Below are 24538 nucleotides of genomic sequence, written 5' to 3' on the forward strand. Positions count from 1 at the left end.
GGGAGGATGAGAAAAGCCACTCCCAGTGCCGGGGGTGAGCGCTCCCTTCCTGTGGCACGGAAGGTCTTTGAGGGACCACGAGTCAAATCCATGGACAGAAATCTGGGGGCAGAGGTGATCAGACCAGACCCAGACCAGAGAAGAAGCTAAAGGCAGAGCAGGGACCCTGACTCACCTCCAGAGAAGTCTTCTTCTGATGAGCTCTCTTTACGGGTTAAGGTGAGGCTTGAGTCCCAGGGACCTGAGGGGAGGTGCCCCTGAAGGGCAGGTGTAGTGTTACCAATTTAGAACGTTGGGAGGAGTCAGGGGAGGGAGTGGAGAGAGTGGGGACGTGGAGGCTCTGGTGTGTTGACACATCCCCACTTGATGGAACCTCGCTCCCTCCCTTGGAGGAGTCCCACATGGGGCCACACTTCCGTGGGGAAGAAAGGGCTGATGGATTCCCTTCCAGCCATGTTCCTTTTTCCTCCCGGATGACGCTGTTAAAAAGTGGAACATGTCCAAACAAGCAGACACAAGTAGAGATGAACATTGTCATGAGGCTGGTGGAATACCCTGTTGGTCAAATCTGCTTGGGACAGTTAAATCTAGACAAGCCCCTGGATGCCACTGCATGGGATGCCCCCTCCCTCTCAGCCCAGGTTCTGCCTCTTTCCTTCCACCTACCCCCACCCTCCAGGAAAGAGCCCAGGATGAGGACTGCTGTGTCAGATGTTGCCCTGATCCTAGGACAACTATAAGAACTTGTCATGGGACTTCTCTGGTGGTCCCTTCCACTGTAGGGGACATGGGTTCAATCCCTTGTCTTAGAACTAAGATCCTGCATGCCATGCAGCAAGGTCAAAAAGTGAATAAAAATAAATTTACATAAGCAACTTTAAAAGATAAAGAAATAAAAAATTTTAAAAAACACGTGTCCTATTGGAGCAATGAGAAACCTTTTTGCTGGTTGTCAGTGGTTTTCTGATGAAAGCAGCTTGTCCCAGGGATTCACTGGCAGAATTTCTAGCATAAAGTATTAGGGGGAAAGTGTTGTCTTTGGAAAATACAACCTAGAACTTTTCTGTCTCTCCCCGTCCTCATCCCCAGTTTCTAAAATATTCATATATTTATTTGGCCGCACTGGGTCTTAGTGTGGACTGTGGGATCTAGCTTCCTGAGCAGGGATTGAACTCGGGCCCCTGCACTGGGAGAGCGGAGTAGAAGCTACTGGACCACCATGGAGGTCCCACCCACCATGCCCAATTTTTAACACTGAGTTTTCTCTCTAGCTTCTGTGCCTTGCATCTGCCTGGGATTTTCCCCTACATGGCCCTTATCCTAATCTTTGGTTGCCAGCCTCCATTCAGATTCCAAGAGTCAGTAGTTTGGGGTCCAGGGTTTTTTTTTCCTACCTGAGTGATATTGCGGGGGGTGGGGTGGTGGTGTTAGGAGGCAGTGATGCCCAGAGGGCCCACCCACTTACCTCCTTAATTCCCTTGTCACCTCTCTTCCTCTTCTGGGGGCGGGGGTCACCAGCTGCTGCTGAGAAGCCTTTGGTCCAGTCAGAGGCCACTGAGGCTGACAGGGCTGCTAATAAGCACCCAGGATTTTCCTCTCCGTGCTCCTCTGCCCCTCCCCCACCGTGAACAAAGGAAAAGGCACGCGTACACACATGTTATTAAAATGAACTGTTTATATTATCTCAGTTGAGTCAATACATTATAATGTATTAAAATGGAAAGGTACAAAATTGAAATAAATACTTTCTGATTCATGTATAAATCTTTTTTTTTTTGTCAAGATGATTTTTATCGTCAGTACATGTCACAAGAAAACATTTAAAATGACACTGAAACAATCATTTAAATCATGGTGCATGGAGGAAAAAGGTAAAGAAAACAACTTTTGGCTTGTTTTGGCATGAGACTTTGATACAATTTGGGTTCCCCAAGACCATGTGAAGGGTGATAAAATAGAAATGCTCAAAACCGACTTAAAAAAATAAACAGGCTTTACAAAAACCCTTTTTTTTTTTTCTTTTTTTTTTTTTTTGATGAACCCAGCCACTTCTCTACATGGTCTGCACTTACAGAAGATACATTCAGTATTGTCCACGGGAAGACAGCAACTGCCTTTCGTTTTAAAGAGCTCGGTGGAGGGGCTGAAGGAATGTGCTGCTGCTGAAGGCAGGGAAGGTGTGCAGGAGAACGGAGAGTCTAGACAGTCTTCAGGAACGGCTCTGAGAATGAGGGGGCTGGAGGGTCTCTGGAACAAGAGTTGGCGCAGAGAGAGGTGAGTTGTCCAGATCTGAAGCAGAGCAAATGTGCAGGGTGGAGACAGTGGTCAGTAGTGAACGTTTGGGCAGGGGGCTGGGGGTGAGGGGTTCAGGGGGTGGGGGTCTTCCTGCCTGAGCAGTACTGGGTTTCCCCTCAGCCTGGGAACATTTCTATCTCAGCAAGAGGCTCACCCAGTGCTTTGGGGACAAGGCTGGGGACTCTTCAGGCACAGCAGCGTGGGGGAGACCAGGACAGGTGTGGGCTCAAAAATGAACACCACGCAAAGGGCTTTCTCCTCGGGTTCTAATTGCTTGGTAGGTGGTTGTTAAGGCAATAAGGACTTTAGCAAACTAGAAATTAAGGGCAGCTAAATTCAGCCAGATGGAAGGTAAATAAAAGGTGAGAAAGTGTTAGTCACTCAGTCGTGTCCAACTCTTTGGGACTCCATGGACTATAGCCCACCAGGCTCCTCTGTCCATAGAATTCTCCAGGCAGAAAACTGGAGTGGGTTGCTATATCCTTCTCCAGGGTATCTTCCCAACCTGGGGATTGAACCCAGGTCTCCTGCACTGCAGGTAGATTCTTTAACGTCTGAGCCACAAGGGAAGCCCTAAGCAAAAGGCAAGGAGTCTCTTTCTCCTCAGCTACCTCCCTGCCCCAAGCACAGGAGACCTCAGCTCCCAAAGCTCCAAGCGTCCAGTGTGTGAAAGCCCAGGGTTTGCCCTTTGGAAGGCTCTGTGGACAAGGAGGCTCAGCTCTGGCTGGAGGCAACTTCTCTCCAGATTCTCTTTCCCGAGGGCAGGCCATCCATGGTCACCCAGCCAGGGAGTGAAAAGTGGAAGCACCAAGGCTCATGCAGAGTTAGGGTAAGTCCTTTGCTGTAGACTATCTGACCCATCCCAATGGCCTTGAACTCTGTGTGTCCTGGAAAGCAAGGCCTGATGCTCAAATGCCCCAGTGAGACCCATGCTCCGTTAGAGGGCAGGACTAGCCCTTCAGGGTTCAGGAACGTTCCCCCTACATCAGATGGAATGACAATTATGAAGTCCATCAGAGTTTGAGGTCCCGACAAGGGTTGTAAACTCATGGCTGGTTCCTTAGGGGTTTGAAGGAAGCTCCTTTGATCTGAACCCACTCACAGAGAAACATACAGAAGACTGAACAAAACAGATGGAAGAACCTATTCCTTTGCCCTTGTTCTGGAGTGAAAGAAACAGACCTTGAAATACTGTGCAAAAGATAAACCTTAAGAGTTGCCCCCATTCTGGGCAGGCTGGCTGGCAAGATGCAGGGTAATCTGACTGCGGAAGCTTAGAACTGAAGAACTGGCTCTCAAGACAGTTTCTAAAAGGTACAGCAACTCACTCCAGCAAATGCAAGCTCAGTAAAGAAGATAACATCCCCTCCATCCTGTAGCACCAGGTTGCAGCCTAATACCAGAGCTCTCTATGAAATGCCTGGGGCCTGAAGATGTAATGGCATGGATATGGTGGCAATGATCTAATTACTCAGCCTCACCTCAAAAGGGGGCATTCATGGGGAAATGGCGTGCAGAAGGAGAAATGCCAATGGCAATGGTCAGCTGTCTGGGGACCAGTGTCCTGCCTGACTTTTCTCTGGTAGAAGTCATACTATTTTGGTCCTAAGAAAAATGGGTGACATTTCTTCCAGGAATCCAAGGATTATAATGACAAATCCATAATAAAACCAATGTGATCTCGAGCTGTGGGGTGCCAGATGAAACAAGATTGGTCAAGAGTTGATTGCTGTTGAAGCCTACTGGGGGACTTCATTGGACAATTTGATTTTTGTTTGTATTTAAATATATGTTTTGATTTTAGTCACAGTATAAAACAAGGCCCCTTGGAAGTTCTCTAACTTAACCTCTCATTTTACAGAGAGAACCCAGTGTCCAGAAACACACGGGGTGTTCGCACAGCATTAAGACATATTGGTTGGACATTTAGATTGTTTCCATGTCTTGGCTATTGTAAATAGCATTGCAGTGAGCACTGGGGTGCATGGATCTGTTTGAATGATGGTTTTCTCCGGGTGTTATGCGCAGGAGTGGGATTGTTGGGTCATATGGCAACTCTATTTTTAGTTTGTTAAGATACCGTTATGCTGTTCTCCATAGTGGCTTTGCACCAACAGTTTAAAGAAATCCAAAAATGTGGGGATATACGTATCTGCATGGCTGATTCACTTTGCTGGACAGCAGAAAATAATACAATGCTGGAAAGCAATTATACTCCATTAAATTTTTTTTAAAGATATATTGATTGCATTTACATCCTTAAATCAATGTCACGTTCTTCAGCTCTGCTGTTACCATGTTGAAAAGCAGGTGGGTGTGTTTTTTCGATTTAAATCCTGCCTTAAGAGCCATAACTGCCAGGTACCCTTCTCCCATAAAGCTGTTAGGGGGCACGTTCTTTGAAGGCTCTTTTCAGGCTCAGCATTTCTAAGGCACTCGCTCTCCCCTAAGGTTTCTTTTTTTTCCTCTAAGGTTTCAAGTAGCCACTTGAACACTTGTCTAAGGGACAAGCAGGGGCTGTGGCTGCTTCGTCTCGGAGGAGCCACCACCAGGAAGGACACTGAATGTCCTTCCTGAACCCCTGGCTATGTGTAGTTTTCTCTGGAGCCTGATAGAGGGCCTGGTGGGGGAAGGGGGTGTCACATTTCTGACCAGGGTAGGGGTGTCAAAGGCTGGCATGGCAGCCCCTGAAAGGAATAAATCCCATCAAAAGTCTTCAGCTCAGGTTCCTCGATCTCTTTAGAGAAACGGCACTGTAATCTAATTGGAATCAAAGATATGAATCCATTTGATAAGAAAAAGACTTTTAAGAACTAGAGGCTAAGAGGGAGGCTGAACACTGGACTTTCCTCACAGTGACGACATAAGTAGGGAATCAAGGGGCCTTGGTAGCAAGCCATAGACTTTAGCTTGAAAATTAAAATAAAAATGTTCTATGTATGTCCTTGTAAGCTTATGAGGACACAGCTCAAGGAGTGTTTTCCCAAAGGAGAACAAGCCAAGTAAAACAGGCAGCTCCAAGGTCCCAAAAGGAGGAAGGTGAGGTGGGAAGTCCCGTACCATTTTTAGAAGGAGGACACCCAGGAAAGTTCTGGGTCCACCATTTTACACAAGGGAACCATGCTTTGGATTCTGGGGGTTCAGTTGAGATAAAAGTTAGCAGAGAGGTGCATAATGGAAAGAAGAAAACAAAAGATTTATAGTAAGAATTATGAATACTTGCCTGGATGAAAAACCGTGGCCTCCTGAAACAGCTAAAAGAAACAACGGCATGTTCTAGGGAGATGAGATGCTATGGGTGTGGAAGACCTCCAGGAAAGCTGACATGGCTGACGGAAAGATGGGGTGACCGGGTGGGTGCACAGACCACTCCCATTATTTAGAAAAATCTGTTCTGGCAAGAAACTTAGTAAATTTATAGATTGCAATTCTGCTATTTCTTTCTCTCATTGTTCCTCCTCGTCCTTCAAAATATAGGTAAACAAGACATCAGCTCATTTTTTATTCCAAATCCTACCCTCTTAACTTGGTTTACAGACAGCCCGGTTTGGAGAGGGGGTTTGTGTCTATGTCTGTTGTTCATATTGACTGCAGCAACGGAGAAAACAGACTCTTTTTTCTCTTCCCCAGAAACTTACATAAAACATGGCAGTTTGGGAAGTATCATCTGAATTTCACAAATTAAAAGAAGGTCTCTGAGCTACCGGTTACAGTCAGGAGAGGGGAAAGGAGCATTGTGGTTGGGGACCTGATGCAAATTTATAGCTGTGTTTCTTTGGGAAAATTACTTCCTCTCTCTGGACTTGAGTTTCCTCATTTGCCACTATGTAGTCTACCTTGACTCTGAGGAGATATAGCAAGTGCCCCTCAAACCTAATTTTAAAAAGTCAATATATTTTGAAAAACATCTGCGGCAGTGGTCAGTAATGAGCTCAGTGCCCATGGTTATGAATGTCCAGCAGGATGGACAAGACGAGAGACTGAGCTCTTAGGTCTCCTCTCTGCAGAGCGAGAGCAGCAGCAAGTACCCGTGTCCACCTCACCGGCTGTCAGAGCTGACATTTCACTGCAAAGCCAAGAAGCCTGAAGACCTCAGAGGACCAGCTGTGTCTCTGGGTTTGAGGAGGAAGGAAAGGCCCATCTGGAGACAGGTCCACAAAACCAAACATGCTGGAAATACCGGTGCTTCTAATAGCAATGTTGGTTGCACAACAATGCTGTGCTTGTTGGTTCCCAGCAGTGGGGGTGAGAAGATATAGCACAGGAAAGTCCTTGTGTTCCCTGGGGAAAAGCAAGCCCATGATTCTGACTCGAGTAGAGGAAACAGGATTCCAGGGGAGAGAAAGTCAATTCCATTTGCCAGAGACATTTCCTCCCAGTCCCACCTCCTTCCAAGCTGGGCAGGAGCCCCCTCAAGGAAGAGAAGATTCTAGAAGCCAGGGTAATGTCAGACTAGTGGCTCGTGCCCTTTAAGACATGACACATCTTTTCCCTGAGCAAGCCCGGGTGTCCTGAGAAGGGCAGGGAGGCTGCCAGCACGGTCACCAGACTCCCTGCAGCTCCGTCTCTTATGACCGACTCTTGCTCTAAGTGCGCTGAAGATGCAGGAAGGTATAGTTGCTTCCCGTCCCCCACCCAAAACATGTCCTCATCTTACATCTGGGGAAACTGAGGCGCAGGAAGGACAAACAGTTTTCCTGCAGCTCTTATACTGATCTAGTCACACACCTGGGAGGAAAACCCTGGGTCTTTCTCTCTGAGTCTTTTGCTATCTTCCATTGCCTTTCTGCTTAATTCGCATTTAAAGTCTATCTGCTTGTCTATCTATAATATATATACTATTATGTATAAAATATAAATAATTTGTACATTTCTGTCTAACTCCCTGACCTTTTCTCCTCCTTTTTACATAACTAGGTTTAGCGGGGGAGGGGGGGCGGTGGAAATTGACGTTCCATGGCGAGGGAAAACCGCAGTACTGCTCAGAGGAACAGCCTTCTAGAATGAGGGATGACAGCCTTTGTCTATGGGGTGGGGGTTTGCTTCAGGTCTGGACTGCACAGCAAATCAAAGGGAACACAACTCAGCAGAAATCGACAATGGAGACATCTGTGCCAGACGACATGAACTTCCACAACCTGGTTTTAAGGAACAGTAAATACAATAGAGAGAGATAGATACACTATGCAGAATCTTGAGTCATAAAACAAGTTATAAATAGAATTATGCTAAATTAAAGACGGACATCGTAGGGAATAGTCTGGTCAACAACCAATCACCATTAGAATCAAAAAGTAAACCGGCCTTTTCACTGAGTACCTCCACAACGTTTCTCAATGCACTAAGTACATTTTAACCATGCAAAAATACACAAACATCTTAACTAGGTTGTTTTTTTTTTTTTGTAAAAAAAAATCAAACACCAACATTATGCATTTTTTTTTGTTAATTATATTGGTTAAAGTAACAGCCAGTGGCTGCCAAATATCAGATACATCATATACATAGTTTTATACAGAATCTGGACAACACAACATTACACATCAGAGAGAAAGAGAGAAAAAGAGAAAGAGATTATTTGTTCCTTTGTGGGTTTGTTGTTGTTGTTCAGTAAAAAGAATAAAGTAAGATATGAGAAGCAATGCTAAGAAGGAAAACACTTCAACAAGTTAGGAATACATAGGGAGAATTGCTAATAGAAGTACAGGAGGAAAAGAGTTCATAGTTAGGTCTGTGTCTAGAATTTTCTTCACTAAGAAGCAAAAGAGCACAACAGGTGTATTGGTTTGGAAAAGCAGATAGAGCAATTAACATCATGCTGTCTGGTTTCCAGCACGTTTCCAGCAAGGATAAAAAAAAAACCATAATCACAAATTAATTTCACAAGTTTTGTTTTCAAAAATGTCCTCCCTTACCCAGGAAGCTGGGTAGTACAGGGGTGGGGGGAGCTCAGTTTTGAGAGTCCTTGGCAAAGGTTTGGCCAAAACAGTTGGCCTTAGATTAGTTGGAGATATGAGCTGTCTGTGGGAATTCACGCGATGGAATGCGACGTCGGCTCACTGGGTCCCCAGGCTCCCTGTGCCAGCCGGTGATCTGGCCGAGGGAGCACTCAACCCCCAGACAGGTCTGCTAGCCAGGCCCCAGTCCTGCCCCTGAAACACTTGGCATCAACACAATCCTAAGAATTCAACCTGGAAAGAAACAAGACCTTGAACACAAACTATGGAAGCACTACCGTGGTCACGGTGAGATACAAAAATGTGAGAATTCAGATGTAATCAAAAATACAAAATCAGTTTTGAGAAGATTTGCTTTTTGTTTTGTTTTGAAACCATTACAGTGCAAGGTTTTTCAAATTACAGTAAAAGTTATGTGTCTGCTTACAGTAACTAGAGTAAGTAGCTGATTTTACTCTGCTGGAATCAGAGGTCCCTGATAAGTGAGGATGCACCAGTCTGAAAGCAACCCAGCACGAGAAATAGATGTCTCAACAGAAACACAGGTCATGATGATGGTCTTCACTCCTTTGAACAGTAACAAAAGATGGTGTCCTTTGAACCACTCATTAGCATGAGTGTCTTCTTCCGTTGAAAATAATAATAATAATAATAATAAATGGATGGTATGAAAAGTCCAACCAGAAAAGGACTGGAAATCTGGGGCTGAAGGGTAGAGCATCTGAAGGGAGTTTCTCACGTCACTGAGCTTTCCCATCATACTTAAAAAGAATTGGTTTAGCACGAGCCTCTTTGGGCACTGCCGCTTTGTGCTTTGGCCTTCCGTCCCAGGCTACTGGAAGAGGAGGAAGCACCACCTCAGGGGGTCAAAGGAAACCGTGATGGAGGTCACGCCCTTGTGCCATCGAGAATCACCCCCCTAGGAAAGGACCATGGAACTGCTAAGCAAGGGCTGGGGTGGGGGTGGGACAGGCAGGGACCAAGGAGCCCTTGTCTGGCCAAAGGGATGGCCTCTGTCAAGCTCAGTCTCAGAGCCTCAGGTTCTGGGAAGGATGCAGAGGAAAGAGTCAAGAACCACACATCACACCTGAAAGGAAGAGCCACCCAGGGGGTGAAATGAAGTGACAAGTGACAGCCTTCATACTTATGCTGAGGGACAGAGAAGAGGGAAGGGTGATGAGGAATCACATGCTTCCATTCTAGAGCTGACAGTCAGAATGGGTCAGGGGGAGGAAGGCGCCCTGGAGAGCCTCCAAGAGCCCTTATCTCTGTCCCAAGAGGCGGGGGCAGGCGCTGGCATGGACCTCAGGCCAAAAGACTGCTGAGCCCCTCTTCCTCCCAACCCTCTCAAGCCTCACCTCTTCCTAACTCAGTGGAGCAAACTCTCCCCAAGCCTGTTGAAATTAAAAGGGGATAATTTTCGACAGCCATGGCGGGATCAGGGCCTGGGATCTGCCCGTCCTAAGTCCAGGGTTAGCGGCCCCGTCTGCCATCCCCCTGGGACGTGCCTGGGTGGTGGGACCCACCTGCCTCCCGTGAATGACCTGTGTAGGTGAGTGACCCCTTTACTCACACCTACACCTTGTGAAAAAGAAGAAACACACATTCCTCCATTCTGTTAGAAAGCTTCCTACCTTTGATATAGAATGTGAGGCGCCCAGGAAGAACGCAATTATTGGTTGCAATCTGTGCCCGAGAGGAACTTTGGGCACATTTTGCTACATTCCTCGAGATGAAAAGACAGTTCTGTCAGACCCTGCAGGCTCAGCGCCCCCACACCACGCTGGCTGTGCTCCCCGGGGGGCGGTGGAGCACCATGTTCAGCCAAAGCATGAGGCTTCCCCTAGCACGCGTCCCTGGCTCGTTCTTACCCCAGGGGCTGTGGAATCAGGCAGAACCTGTGTGTGCATCCCTTCCTTTTGGCACAAGGTGCTCACAGGTCCTCATTGCTTTGACTATAAGAGACCCTGCACTTCCTAGGTTCCCCAATCCCGTTTCCTACCCAGCCTTCCCTGGGGGGGCGGGGTTAGGGGCCCAACCTGGCCTATTATAGCAAAGCGGTTGCCCTAGAAACATTCTTTGCATTCTTCCCCCAGCTCTGAAAGGCCTGGCCCTCTGGGGCACAGTAGTGGTGGAACTCCAAACAAGCTGCCTGCTCACACCTCTGGGTGCCACTGAGGGGCTGGTCACTTCCAAGCCAACTTAGATCTACAGGGACCACAGACTGCAGGTCTCCCCTCCAAAGGAGGATTTTTTAAAGGCGCAAGCTGCTTTGCCTGAATGGCCTCAGCCAATGCCCCTGCTCGAGATGAACCCTGAAAGGCCTGCCCAGCTAGATCTACTCTTGCCAAATCATGTGTCTCTAATCTGGCGGTCGGTCATTAAAGTATCATTTAAGGATCGTTGATCACAAGTGTACTTACGCGAGTAAAGGGACAGGATAGAGTTAGGGAATGAGATGATAGATAGTGTGGCTTAAATGCTGAAGAAATGCTCCAAGATTCCTCTGGGCTGAGTTCCTGTTGCCAAACTCAGGCAAATGTGAGGCCTGGTGAAAATTTCCAGAACTGGGCTGCGATAACCCATTTTCAGTTCCAGAGTCTGTTTAACACTGTTGACCATTAATTGTGGAGCTGCGCTGGCTGAAAGAGATTCCCAGAAATGTGGCCGCAGAGAACAGGCACAGTCAGCCCAGGGATGCTGGTGGGGGAAGTGGGTCTGGTCAATAATCTCTGTGCATTCAATACAGCTGATTCTCCTCTCCTGACTAGCAGATGCTCTGGTCTGGTCTTTCCCCCAATACACTTAACGTGGTTAACATCAACAAGAGAGGGATTGGGAGATGCAGAATGTTTTTACCTTCAAGATACATGTTTTGAGTATGTTTATAAAGATGGTGGAAATTTGAGTTCCTCTTCTGAGCAAGAGAAAAACAGAGCTGAATGATTCAGGAGATGTTTACCTTCCATTTAAGGACGATCTCCCCGTTCTTATGCTCACAAACGTGAGGATGAGTTTAAAAGGAGAAGCTAAGACATTTTTTCTCCTGTTTTTTTTTTTCTTTTTAAGAAGAAGTTCACAGTCTGGAGACAATGAGCTTCATAGACATTTGTTGAATGAGTTTGTGTGTTGATAACAGAATTCTGGGTTGAGAAGGGACCTTAGGAAGTGTTGCTTTCATTTTGCAGGAAAGAAATTGTACTTCAGCTGGTTCAGTGGATTGGTGGTGATTCCAGTTGCCTTGCTACTGCAAATGGATTGTGTGGAGGTGGGACCCTGTTTGGAAGGAAGGTGGGGCTGGAGGCAGCGCTCCTTGGCCGTGTGATGGAGCAGCACAGCTTCCTAAACAATCTGTGTTTCTACCACGAAAGTCTCTCCAGCCTGCTCTCACTCAGCCACGCTTAGAGCAAAGCACTGGATATAAGAACTGGCAGACTTACAGTGGTCCAGTTTGCTGAACTGAACTAGGAGATTAGGAAATTAAAAATAACTTTTAAAACCCCACTATTCCTCATCACTGTTAAACAATGAGGACTTTAAAAAAAAAAAAAAAAAAAAAACCACCACCTATTGAATAATCTGTAGCTTTGAAATGAACTTACTTGGAGGTTAACACGTTTAGAGATGGGCATCTGGTTAGTGGCGACTGCAATAGATGTGCTATACCTGTACTTCAAAAACTCTTCTGATTATGCACCTCCAGATAGATATCAGCATTCACCATGAGAACAGAGCAGTGCACCCAAAAGAATCAGTGTTAAAAGGAATGAAATACAAGTTCATCACTGGCCTAAAGGGGCATCATAAGAGTGAATGTCTTGTGGGGATCAGCCCAGGGGTTTGTATTTCATAGGAAACCTTGAAGGTTAGCTGACTGTGTCATGCCATTGTGCCTCCTTTTCCCCTTGTCTCTTCCTAAGATGACAGCCTTCTCTCTTGTTCTCTACACCCCATGCACACATTCATAGCACACTGCTGAACCTATACTCTGTAAACCCATAAACTCAGGATGGAGATATGTGTTCATGGACATGAAGAAATGATGGCTAAGAATAATAGCTCAGGGGGATGGGGTACATATGTTGAGTTTTTGGTCTTTCATCTCCTGGAGGTAAAGAGGTCTGCTATGGACTAAACATTTGTGTCCCCTGCCCCTGTCTCATGCCCAAATTCCATATGTTGAAACCCTAATTCCCAATGTGATGGTATTTGGAGGTAGAGCCCTTGACAGATAATCGGATTTAGATGAGATCATGAGGGTGGGGCCCCTGTGAATGAAGTTAGTGCCCTTATAAGAAGAATGGACCAGAGCTCTCTCTGCCACATGAGGACACGCCTATCCCTTCTCTAAGGGATCTTCCTGACCCAGGAATCTAACCAAGGTCTCCTGCATTGCAGGCAGATTCTTTACCAACTGAGATATTAGGGAAGCACAGCAAGGAAGCAGCCACCTGCAAACTAGGAGGAGATCTCTCACTGGACACCAAACCTATGACATCTTGATCTCAGACTTCCCAGCCTCCAGAACTAAGAGAAATCGATGTGTGTTTCTAAGTCTCCCAGCTTATGTTACTTTGTTACAGAAGCCCAATCTAAGACAGAGTCCTTTCCTAAATTCCTTATCTGCATTCCGTTTCAGTCTCCAGATCAAGGCTAACACGACTGCAGGTGAAGCAACTTGTTTTCTTTCTAAAGCAATCTATCTTAGAGAAAGAGGAGTCTTCGCGTTACTCTTCTCGATTTGTCTCTTCTTTCTGGTCAAGCCATCTTCCCTAAGACAGCACTGCTTTAGAGAAGGGCTCCTGGTGATCTTGCAAGAGGTATCTGCTAAAAGTGGTAGTCAAGGGAACCAATATATTGGTGTCCACCGGGGGCTACTTTTTAGGGAGAGGAGAAGAAGAGTAGGGGACACATTGTTTTAAGGTCCAAAATCCAAGATGTGCCACCCACTAGGGGTGCTCTGCAATCTTTCAGAAAGACCAGTGGAGGCAAAGAGCTGACAACACCATCATCTTCTCTCCCTTAGAGCTCAAAGAGCTGTATCTGGACCCATAACTTTAAGGCTTACCCTTCAGCACTTGATGTACAGGTTCTAGTACTCTGTCCAGACTATTAATTACTTGAGAACAAATTCTACTCCCGTGCCTGGGCTATTTTCTAGCTGAAGGATGAGTGAGTAAATAAGGAGACTAAGTTATGAATGAACAGACTGGCCTTGAGTCAAGAGTCCTGAGCCCTTGGCTCTCAGGGGAGGGGCTCCCCTTCTTATTGGGAGAGACTGCTTCAGTTTTGACCTGAGACAAAGCAGAGTTAGAACCAGTGTTCTCCAAGTTCTGTGGGGCAGTCTGTCTGGAGGCAGCAACTCTTGTTGAATACAGAGGATTTCTTTTCCATATGTTGACTCAAGCTGATAACTGAGGGCCCCCTGCTCTTAGTCCATTTCACTATGAGTTGTTTATACACAAGTCAAGCCATTCAGTCTGCTGCAGGCTGAGATAAATGTCCCATCATAGGTGGACCCTCAGAGTTCTATTAGGCAGCAGGAAGAAAAGAAAGGTAAGATAATCCCACCAATTTACATGAGGGGTGTATGGCCATTCAGTCAAGACACCCGAGCCCACATGGTGGTTTGTCTTTCATTAATCAAGGGAAGTTGGGCAAATGATTCAAACCCCAATGTCTCTTTCCTCCTCTGTAAATTAAGGATCTACATTAAATTCCCCCAGATAATAAGATCACGATTAACATATTCTTAAAGATGACTTCTGCAAAACAGCAGCCCACTTTTCTGAAAGGATACTGGACTGATATGGTTAGGGACGCAGGTGGTCATCACCCTTCCCATTACGAAAAGATTCCAGGCCATGGATTGGCAGCAAAGACTTATTTTATGGAGGTTAAAGAGAGAATGACTAATGAACCAGACAGACCTATACTCTGTAAACCCATACAATCAGGGGATTCCAGTGAGAGGACCAAGCCTGTTTATTCTATTATCAGGGTCTAATGTTCAGAACAGCCACCCATGCATGTTGACTTAGACATGCTGAGATTCTGAGGTCTGCACCAAAGGCCAGGCCACTCTGATGGGGAAACGTGAATTCTAGGAAGGCTGGGAAGGGTCTTGTGCTTGCCCAGTTTCTTTGTGCCTTGTCTCATCCAATGTCTGAATGTCTTTTTTTTTTTTCTTCTCAGAACATGAAACCAAGCTAAAGAAACTGTGGTGCAATCTGTGTGTAGGGCTGAAGAAATTGGAGGCCACTGGGGAAAGGGTCAGACAAACCCTAATTTTTCTTGGCCTCCTTTTCATCAATACCCTTTTTATGGCATCTGGAAAGGCCCAGAACCACTGCACTAACTATAGAAACAAGCGGGCCTTTCCTCAGATCCCAAAGACTCAGCCCCCTTTAGGATATGCTGAGCCCACAGCGACCAGCTCCTAGCTGCTTCAGGGAGCACCCAAAGCTGGCTGAGGTCTAGTCACTCTGGGAGGCTGCAGCGTTCTTAAAATATCCTAGGATGTTGGACTGACCAGGGCTGAACCAAAACTTTTTAAGAAGCAGAGAGTGGGCTCTTTTGTGTCTCGTGGGCAGCTTTGAGCTTTCAGAAATCCCATGCAACATTCAAGCCTTCCTGCCCTTTGGCTTTAAATCAGACTTGATGGACACCTTCTAATCCTCTGATTTGCCCTCACCTGCAGAGATGTGAGGCCCATAAGCCTGTCACCACTACTTGATGACCTTATTCCTTCTGGCTTCCACTGCACTGAGAGGACCAGAGGAATGGGTTTTAGACACACCCAAGCTGCAGGGAACTAGGCTTTGAGGCAAGCCGTGCACGTGAACACACATGAGCACCCCTTGAGCCCCACTCTGGGAACTCTGGGAAGCCTTCAAGGAGGGAGAGGGTTTAGCCACAAGGGGACGCCATTCTCTGAATCACATCACCAATTGAAGAGAAACTGGCTGCAGTTTGAAGGACTCTCCTTTCAACGAGGCTTGGTGAATGTGAGCAGACAGTGGCATTGCTGGAAATTGTCTTGAGTTCTTATCAGAAGGCAGCCAACACCTCACATGAAGCAATGATGTCACCCGACTGTAAGCATGGTCAACCCAACTGATCTATCTTTACGTATCCTATGGAGCCTTTAAAACCCAACTCAAAGGCCAGTCCATTTGAAGCTTCCTCTTCTCTTTCTGATTGGAAGCATGGCCTTCTGTTCAGGATGCCCCTAGCACTCTGCACTCTCTCAGGGCTCTGCTTGTCACTGTACTATGATTATTTATGTACATTTCTTGCCTCTCATATTTTATTCCTTGAGGTGTGTTTTCTTTTTAGCGCCCCTACCATTCTAGCCCTGCTGTTGGCAGAGTAGGTGTTTGATACATATTTAAGAGCCAGCTGACAGACCAGATCTGAAGTGGGAATACTGTGTGGCAGGAAAGCTGCAGCGAGGTGAAATGAGTTCATCATCCACCCACCTTGTCCTTGCAAGGGGCAGAGCACACGGCAGACCTGATGGTCCAAGATCAAGACGTCTCTACCACGGCTGTACCACACTTCAAATGCAGAGTAAGAGACATTCTTGCATCCTTTGCCACATCCCATTGAAATACACTTTCCACCTCTAATTTCAAAGTGACTTCAAAGTACCTCAGGCAAACACAGAAGTCATCCTTGCCTCAAAACAGGCCACCAGAAAGCAGCTAGCGATTCAGAAGTGGAGTCCAGGTTGGAGATTTCCCCAGAGGTTCAAGAGCAAGACACAACCATAAGCAGGACTGAAAGCAACTCTATCTAGAATGATCACCTCCCAGGACAGTGCCCTCTCCCTTCTCCAGGACAGAGATGCGTCCAGACTAGTAACAGTGGAAGAGAATGCATAGCAGCCTCAGGTCAGTGCCCATGCTTTCCACAACAACCCAAGAACAACGGTCAAGGCCAAAGACCAACCCGCCATGCAGAAAACACCTTTTAACAGTGAGGTGAAGCTTAACTCCCTTCTCCCCATCCTCAAGCTCACTCTGTCTTGTTGGAAATTCCCTCTCAACTAAGGGAGCTTTGCTTGTGGGCCAGGGGTGGGGCACCACATGGACCATACTGGCTGATCTGGCTCAGAGGTCATGTCACACCCTCTCCCAGGGTTACCTTTAGAGCCTGGTGCGTTTGGGTCCTTCCTCTATAAGAAACAGATTAAACCTGGTGCTTAGGACCATGAACATGCCTACCTAAAATGCCTCTGCCCCAGCCACAGCAAGGAGTTCCTTCTGTTCACCCTGGAATCTCCTAGCTACCTGTATCCTGGTGGCGATTTGGAGGTGCAATGGGTCTGGTCATCCAGGAAAGGTGACCCCAAGTGTGGAAATGCCCAGAACCTACATGGAGAGAGAAGTCAGTCCAGGATCCAGAGTTTGGAAGGGTCTCCAGCAAACAAGGTCTCCCCTATGGGAAAGTGGGGGGCTTGAGATGAGTGGAAAGATGGAACAAAGACAGGGGGGTGTGCAGGGCTCTGTAGTTAAATTTCTTTCAGCACTGGGCGAGCCGGAAGGTGGTGGTGCAAGAAAGGATCCCATAGAAACTCACCTACAAGTGGGCTCCTCTGAATCTACGTTATGTCCCCAAGGGAACAGGGAATAATTAGAATTGTGCTTTCTAGTACCTAAAAAACAAAGCAAAACACTTCTTAGACAATTATTTCAAAAGAAATTTTGGAATCTTGGGAAGCTCAGTGAGGTGGCAAATTCCTCAGAACCTAAAACCAACTTTGGAAGTCTATTGTCATTGTGCCTATGTGTGTGTTTTGTGTGTGGGTGTGTGGATATATCATATATTTCCACTCACCTACTTAAGGTATATAGATAGATTGATAGATAAATATATATTTATCATTAGATTTTTTTTCCCCTTCAAGTCAACACCAGTGTGTTCCATCTTCAGTACACATCTTATCTGCATTTCAATTTATACACAGACCATTATACCATAAAAAGAGAGAAATAGCTGAGAACAGGCAAGGTATAATCTAGCCAGAGCTGTTGGAATGCCGGTTCGGCATTGTTAAGGAGAAAGGCAAACCTCCCCAAACACAAGTGGAAATTCTTAATACACACAAGCAATTTCTTATGATCATCAGAAGGAAAAAAAAAGGAGGAAAACAGGACATAATATGAAATTGAATCGTAAGCATTTTTCTTTTTTTGTAGTCACTGCATGTGTTTCAAGGGAAAACACGGCATTTGTAGAAATTATTCTCCCCTACTTCGATTACAACTTTTCCCTAGCTCCCTGGAGCTGGGGAATTTTAAAAAAAGACATGTACAGAGTATCACTCAAGTATCATTTTAAAGGCTCTTTAATTTACAGACCTTTCTTTATCCCATTGAAAACATATTTAATGAAGTTGAGAAATGTCTTCCATATTTTGGCAAAAGATACAGAAAAACACGAAGTTTCTAGGACTCATGACCTGAATTGCTTAGTTAAAAGAAAGTCATTGTGTTCGAATTAGAGAAAAGGGGAGTCAATTGCAGATAATCCACCTTGAAATTTCTATTCAAGTTCCCTTCACCCTGTACTGTAATTGGTCAGGATTCTTCTGTAATTGGGTCTTTACGGCATCGCTGGCTTGTCAACTACAAACATTCCCCGGGTGCCATTCCTCTTAACACATGGTACGGAAGAGGGTTTCACAAGGCTGGAGATGTAAGGGCTGGGCACAGGGTGGTTCACCACCAAACGGCACAATGCAAAGAAATCAACCTAGAGAAAACGGCGAAGTCAAAATGTCGAAAGCAGCCAAGACAGATGAGAATGCTAGGGAGTTCGTGGGTACCGTGTTCCATGCCAAGAGATTGAAATTAAAAACAGAAAGCTGGGACATAAATCAAAATCGAAAGCTTTGAAAAATCAAAGCCAAACCAATGTTTCCTTTTTCCCCCTGCGCACAAACCTTTTGTTCTAAACCCAATGGCATTAAGATCCATCATTTTATCTGGAAGATTCAAGTCTGCAGGGACACTTTTCTTCCATTTGATCACATGAGTCCACAGAAATAAAGCACCTTTGGAACCAAGAGTTGTTCAAGAATCCTAATGTCTTATTCAATGTGTCGGAAAAATACAGTTAAAATAATTAGAAGAATTCATCAAATGACAAACAATAATATTGATTCTGGGTGAATCAGCAAAAGGGCTCCCAGGACAATTCACAACTAAGAGGACAGAGCACAATAAAAGGCTGTGGCATTTCATGAATAGTCTGTGTTATAGCTTTGAACTTTATTGCAAAGCAAAAAATATATATTTATATATATATATATATTTTTATCTACATTTCACCTCTGACATTGTACACAACACGAAAGCACAGGAAACCAAAAAAATCATAATGAGGTAGATACATAACACTTACAGATGAAGGAGACTAAAGAGTTTAAATTTGGCTTAATACTGTGGTCACCAATGTATGCATTTTCAACACAGCAGCAAGCGTGGATTCACAGGGCAAGAAGCCCAGTGATCTCAAACCCCAAAATAAGCCCCATTAAAAAAATACCTGCTTCAAAATGGAAAAAAAAAAATTTTTTTTTTTTTAAGTCAGGGAATCATGTGTGTGTTCAATTACAAGCCCTGGTATAATAAAGAAAGTTTGTATTTTTGCTTTTGTGCCCAGGAAAAAATATATAATTATATAATATATCTCTCTATATAATTTTCACCTATGTAATAAGGAGTAACCTGTCCCACAGGGCTCTTCTCTGGATCCCTGCAGGTGGGGGTGGGGCAGCCTCGGGGGTTCAGCGCCTGGGGGTTGACAGTAAGGGTGTCTGTGGGCACCCTCGCCTCTGCAGCCACTGCACCGGGGACCACTGGCCTCGGAGGGCCCTTGACACATGCCTGGAAATAGCTGGCAATCAATTCAGCTGTGACGTCTCCAGCATGACTTTACTTTCCGAGGATCCCCTGCTCTCCTAGTGGGTGAGGTCAAGAGCACCTACTGATTTGGGTTGCTGGGATCGTTCCTTTCCCTTTATCACTTCCCTTTACAGCCTTTCCAAAAGAGAGCTTAAAAGGCCACCGAGAAGGTCATCTTCAGCCTTGGTTTTTACTATAATTGCATTTTGCATCGTAAAATGCGCTGTCAGGCAGTGGTAGCTGATGAGAAAGCCAACTAGTCCTTGTCTGATGTCTTGGATGGGAGAAGGATGGAGTGAGGTAAAGGGACCAGGAGGGGACGCCTGGCTGGTGGAGGCAAACAGTGGAAGGACCAGCCAAGAAAGGGTCGGCTCAGCCAAGTGCAGGCAGAGATCTTAGGGGCTCCAACCAGAAGGCGCAGGAGTAACTCGGGCTTGTGGCTAGTGACTCTCAAGGCCCTGGAGACCCTAGAGGAAGCGCGGAGGAAGCAGGGCTCAGAGACACTGACGGGGCAACAAGCGAGCTGCAGTCAAGCTTCCACGGTCTATTGAGTAGGTATTTTGTCTCTGCTTGTGATCCTGTTTTGGATGGGATTTATGTTGCTGGGAAATAGCTAGGAACGGGTCAGCTCAGGCAAGAGGGAAGACAGAGGGGTCCAAGAGGAATGCCTGGTGAGTCTGGGAGACTTAGGATTGGGGGAGGGAACAGGGTGGGAAGGCTGGTGCCTGAGTGATGGCACGTCAGGGAAGCTTAAAGTCCGGCCCATGCTGGGCGGGACCCAGCCCTGCTCTCCAGGATGGGGGCGTTGCTGTGCTGTCCCATCTGTCTGTGGATCATCTTTCTCCTCTGCTGGACTGCAGATCCCCTAAGAGAGCACCTTTCCCCTCTGCCGCCCCAGTGCCTGGCACAGTGCCTGGCACGTGAAGAGCACCACCCAGACTGGATTGCATTTTAAGAAAATGCAAGGAGAGAATAGTTTGGGGAAGAAGGGAAGGGGCCACAATGTTGTAAGAACTTTAAAGACCCTATATTTTCTCCCCCAAGACCATAACCAGAAACCTCCTCCTGTCTTCTGAAGTACATCTCAAGGCAAGAGTCATGTTTGAATTTTGAACATAAAACATCATCCCGAGAAGGAATAACATAGCGGCAGAACCCAGTGCGAGAGGAACTAAAAACAATTCATCTGAGGACGTGTGGAAACCGAGTCACAGCAAAGTGAGCAGCCATCTCCAGCCTGGAGCGGGGCTGTGGGGAGGGGAGGAGGTCGATATATCTTAATTTTGCATCATTTCAGGAGACAAAGACAAGGTGAGCTTATGACCATCATTTTCAAGCGATTCCCAGTCTTGCCCCACTAGGAGTTCCTGGGAAGTGGTGGTCGAGGGCTCACTAATCCAGGGACTAGGTCCCCCTTCCCTCAGAGATGGGAAGCAGAAGAAATCAGCCTGCTGAGCAACAGACAGCGTTGGAGTCCTTACAGGAGGGGGCTGTCTGACTCCAGGCATTCAATAAGGAGTATTTTCACTCGAGGGGAGGCCTTGAGAAAAGTCTGATGCCATTTTGTCTGTGACTGTGTGGACAAGCAATAATCAGGTGGCGTCTGAGTCCCCTTCAAACCCTGAGATTCCATTGTTCCTTTGTGCTCTGAAGAAGCCCCAGCTCTGCCCAAGGACTGGGTTTTTTTTTTTTTTTCTCAGTAGGTAACTGCTCTGACTACAGCAGGATTAAGGTTGTGCGTGTGTGGTGTGTGGTGTGTGTGTATGTGCATGCGTGAGCCCAGGAGGCATCAAGCTGACATAACTGTAAACGAACATGTAAATTAGGAGGCTGACCTACGTTCGTGAGGAAGTAGGGCAATAGGGCTCTTCTCTCTCCTCCTCAGCTTTCCCTACTCTGCCCTTTCCTGCCCATCTGTTTGCCCAGGTGCTCCTCCTCTCTCATTTATCTTGTTTTCCTCCCTTAATCAGTTCACATCACAGTGAAAACCAGTTTTTTCAGCCTAGTATTTCCATGCTGGTCATTTCATCCCTCAGCTTAGGAATTTACAGTGGCTCCCGACGCTCATCATCCCAAAGTCTCAGTTGTCAAGGCGTTTGTGAGTGCGTCTGCCTTTCTCGCTATTTTCGTACCTTTCAGGTTGGGACCCACAACGGAGGTCACCAGGCTCACTTCCATGTTTCAGAGATGAGGAAACCAAGGCTCAAGGAAGACAAGTGCCTGGCCTAGGAAGCGGGGACAGAGAGACGATGTAGGTTCCCTGGCTGCCCACACCTACAAACTCCGCTTCTCTCTGAATGCCAGGCTCGCACGGGGACTTGCCTGTCGAGAAGCCTCCTCCTCTCTGCCGCATCACAGCCAGTATCTTCAACAACCTTCTCAGAATTTACCCAGTGAAGGTTAAGTTTCTGATTCTGTCCTAATTCCTATTGGACCCTTAGAGAAATAATCCACTTGTCTGGAGATCACCTCTGTTTTCAAGATCGATCACACAAAACCCACCACTACAAAACCCCACGAAAGGAGATACAGAAGTTCTCAGGACACCAAAGCAGACACCAGCTCTCCAAGAACTCACATGGGAAACAGGCATCCTTTCCCACGGGGATACCCCGTCTCATAAACTGTCATTAAACTCTTAGTCCTCTAAAACTCACTCTTCTCCTAGCCTCTATGGCCATCTACAAGGACACAAAAATGCCAGGACAGCCTTGGTCCCAAGCTGTCCCTGCCAGGCACTCTTGGCTAGCTGGCCTCTGTGAACCATTGGGAAAGGGCACAAAGAGAAGCCTGGAAGACCAAAGATCCAGGTCTGACCCCCAGCTGGACCCCTGACTGACCACAGGACCCTTGAGCTCCCCACGCCTCAGTCTCCTCATCTGTAAAATGGAATGGGGTTTCTCATCTTGCCAGATTATTGTAAAGGTTTAGATGACATCACTGTTCGCAGGCACCAGGACACGGCCTTCCATATTGTTGGCCTCAGTTAGGGTGAGCTGCATCTGATGCCTCCAGCCCTCCAAGAAGGTTAATGTCACCTGCCCACAGGTCACGCTGATGGGACTTACTCTGACATCCTGAAACTCCGGGCATCCTAAATACTCTTTTCCTCTAAAGCGACTGTCCCCTTCCCCCACAAGAGGACACACTGCATCTCAGATGAGGCTCTTCCTCCACCACAGAGAGGGCTCAGGGCTGCACCTGACTTCTCTGGCCATGGCATCCAGAACTCTACATATCTGGGGCTGGCACGGTCTCAGATACCAATCAGCGGCCACCATCCACCTGATGGAGGGTCAGCTCCTGCTCCACAGTGGGACTCATCCCCTGAGGGGGAAGACTCTCCTGGGCAAAGATTCTGTTTGTGCTTCGAGTGAATCGTTACCTCTGAACAGGCACAGCCACCAGGTGTAGACTGCAGTGGAAACTCAGTGATGCCACAGCCCCAGGAGGTGGGCATGCCCCTTCCCAGAGAGGCTGGTTGTCACGGCCCCAAAAGAGGTGCTGGACACTCTGACCAGGCCATGGTGGAGGAACCATGGATGGAGACCACGTCCCCTTGGCCCTGGTTCATTTGCCCTCAACTCTGAACATCATGGAAGACCCGGAGCCTCTGGGTCCTCTAGGCTGGCCCAGGGCCTGAGCTCAGGTGAGCTGATGGGAGAGGAGTGGGGTCACAGGGTTCACAGGGTCCCACCAGCCCCTCAGTCACTTTTTAAGCAGGGCCAGGGGTTGAGAAATCTCCTGGTATCCTGGCATCCTGGTATTGATTCCCTAGATGTTTTCTGAGCTATAGAGGTGAGCTGGCTTCTAGGAAAGACTCCTAGGTCTGTGTCAGATAGACTTAAAGGTCTCCAGAATGGTACTTCCAAGGGTAAAAGAACTCCTCTTCAGGAGGAAAAGAGAAATAATGAGTGATAAATTCCAGGGATGGGTCTTAGCAGGAGTGAGCTGTGGAACAGGACAGAATGCAAATGAACAGCACTTGAGTAAGATCCCCTGAGTCGCTAAGAGTCTGTGTAGGATGGGGAGGCAGGGAATGAGGCCAACAGAGAAAATGCATTCTTGTCAGAGGACCGACCTTTCTCATTCCAGAGGAATTCCGTTCAAGCTCCCACCAGCCATGGGGTGGAAGCAGGTTGTGCTGGAGCAGTTAGGCAGTGTCTGAATTTATCTTTTAAAAAGTGTCTCGGATGGCTCGGCCACCTTGTGCAAGATGTGTAAACTGTGTGCAAAACTCAGACTTGTGCAGACAACCGGAGAAGTTGAGAAGCTGCCTTCTGCGTGCAGGGTTGCCCCTGCCCACGTTGTGCTTTGTCTAACCTCAGGATCGCTCTTCCACCCAGCAACTCCTCTGTTACCCCTTGTGAAGAAGGGCTTGGCCAAGATGGTTCCAGGGTGGGTTGTAAGTGAAACCTGGAACCGCTGTCTCCAGAGCTAAGGTTGTGTTGCAAATACCTCCAAGTGATGTGCAACCGAGGGCTGACCTCTTCAGTGCTTCAGGGGTCGAGTTCTTGGAGACATCCTTTCTAACTTTCAGATTGAAAGCAGAGGCAGTGGCCCCACTCAGCGGCTGCCAAGGGAGGAGAGGGCGAGCAGGAAGCAGCGCCAAGGCAGGGAACTGGGCTTTGGCACCGGGTGGAGTGCGTCAAGTCGGTGGGAAGGATGAGGCTGGCATAAAGCTGGGTAGGAAATACGAGTTCACCCTCTGGGGACAGGTTACTCCATATAGAGGCCCACAAGTAAGGAAAGAAAAATCCCCGGATCAAATCCTTCCCAGAGTATCTGGCTCCCTGCCGGGGTCTTTATTCAGGACCAAGGTGTAGGTGCTAAGTTAGCTGCAGGTCCACAAACATCCCCACCCCACCCCCACCCCCACCCCCGAGGTCACATGCTCATTGTTCCACTTAAGCCAAATTTTTTTCTTGCCTTAAGTCAACACATCCCCCAAATATCCTATAAAAGTTAGACTTTATCAAGAAAATAATTATTTTGAATAGATAAGAGGATGGAAAGCTTTTTTGTAAACATATAACCGAAATGTAAAAATACACATCAGTTCACTTACAGAACCAAACAGGGTTACATCGAATCATTGGAAAGAAAAGGAACGTTTTCTTGGGAGCTCTTAAATTTAGGAAAAGAATCACTGTAGCATGCTCACCTTGAACCAGAGGTTGGATATTGTGGTTCTGGTACAAAGAAAAATCTGTGCGGGAGATGGAGCGCGGAGGCGAAGGCGGGAGGGTTTGCATAGTTGTGGAAACAGTGGCTTGTCATCAAGGTGAACAAGTGCGTTGTCTGATAAAATAGCATTTGATTTTTTTTTTTTTCTGTTCATGTCTGTTTACGGTATTTTTCTCTGTTCATCAA

The 24538-nt window shown here is 46.8% G+C and overlaps 1 long non-coding RNA gene across 1 annotated transcript; it reads right to left on the bottom strand.

The window, feature by feature from the left end:
- Positions 1–1657: 1657 nt before the first annotated feature.
- Positions 1658–23998, bottom strand: LOC123332747. Its single transcript, XR_006549740.2, has 2 exons — positions 9887–23998; positions 1658–2289 (listed from the first exon to the last, which is right to left on the bottom strand). It is a non-coding gene; the product is annotated as an uncharacterized LOC123332747 (long non-coding RNA).
- Between the last annotated feature and the right edge of the window lie 540 nt (positions 23999–24538).

This window comes from Bubalus bubalis, chromosome 3, assembly GCF_019923935.1.
Source record: "Bubalus bubalis isolate 160015118507 breed Murrah chromosome 3, NDDB_SH_1, whole genome shotgun sequence".
Classification (NCBI taxonomy): Eukaryota; Metazoa; Chordata; class Mammalia; order Artiodactyla; family Bovidae; genus Bubalus; species Bubalus bubalis.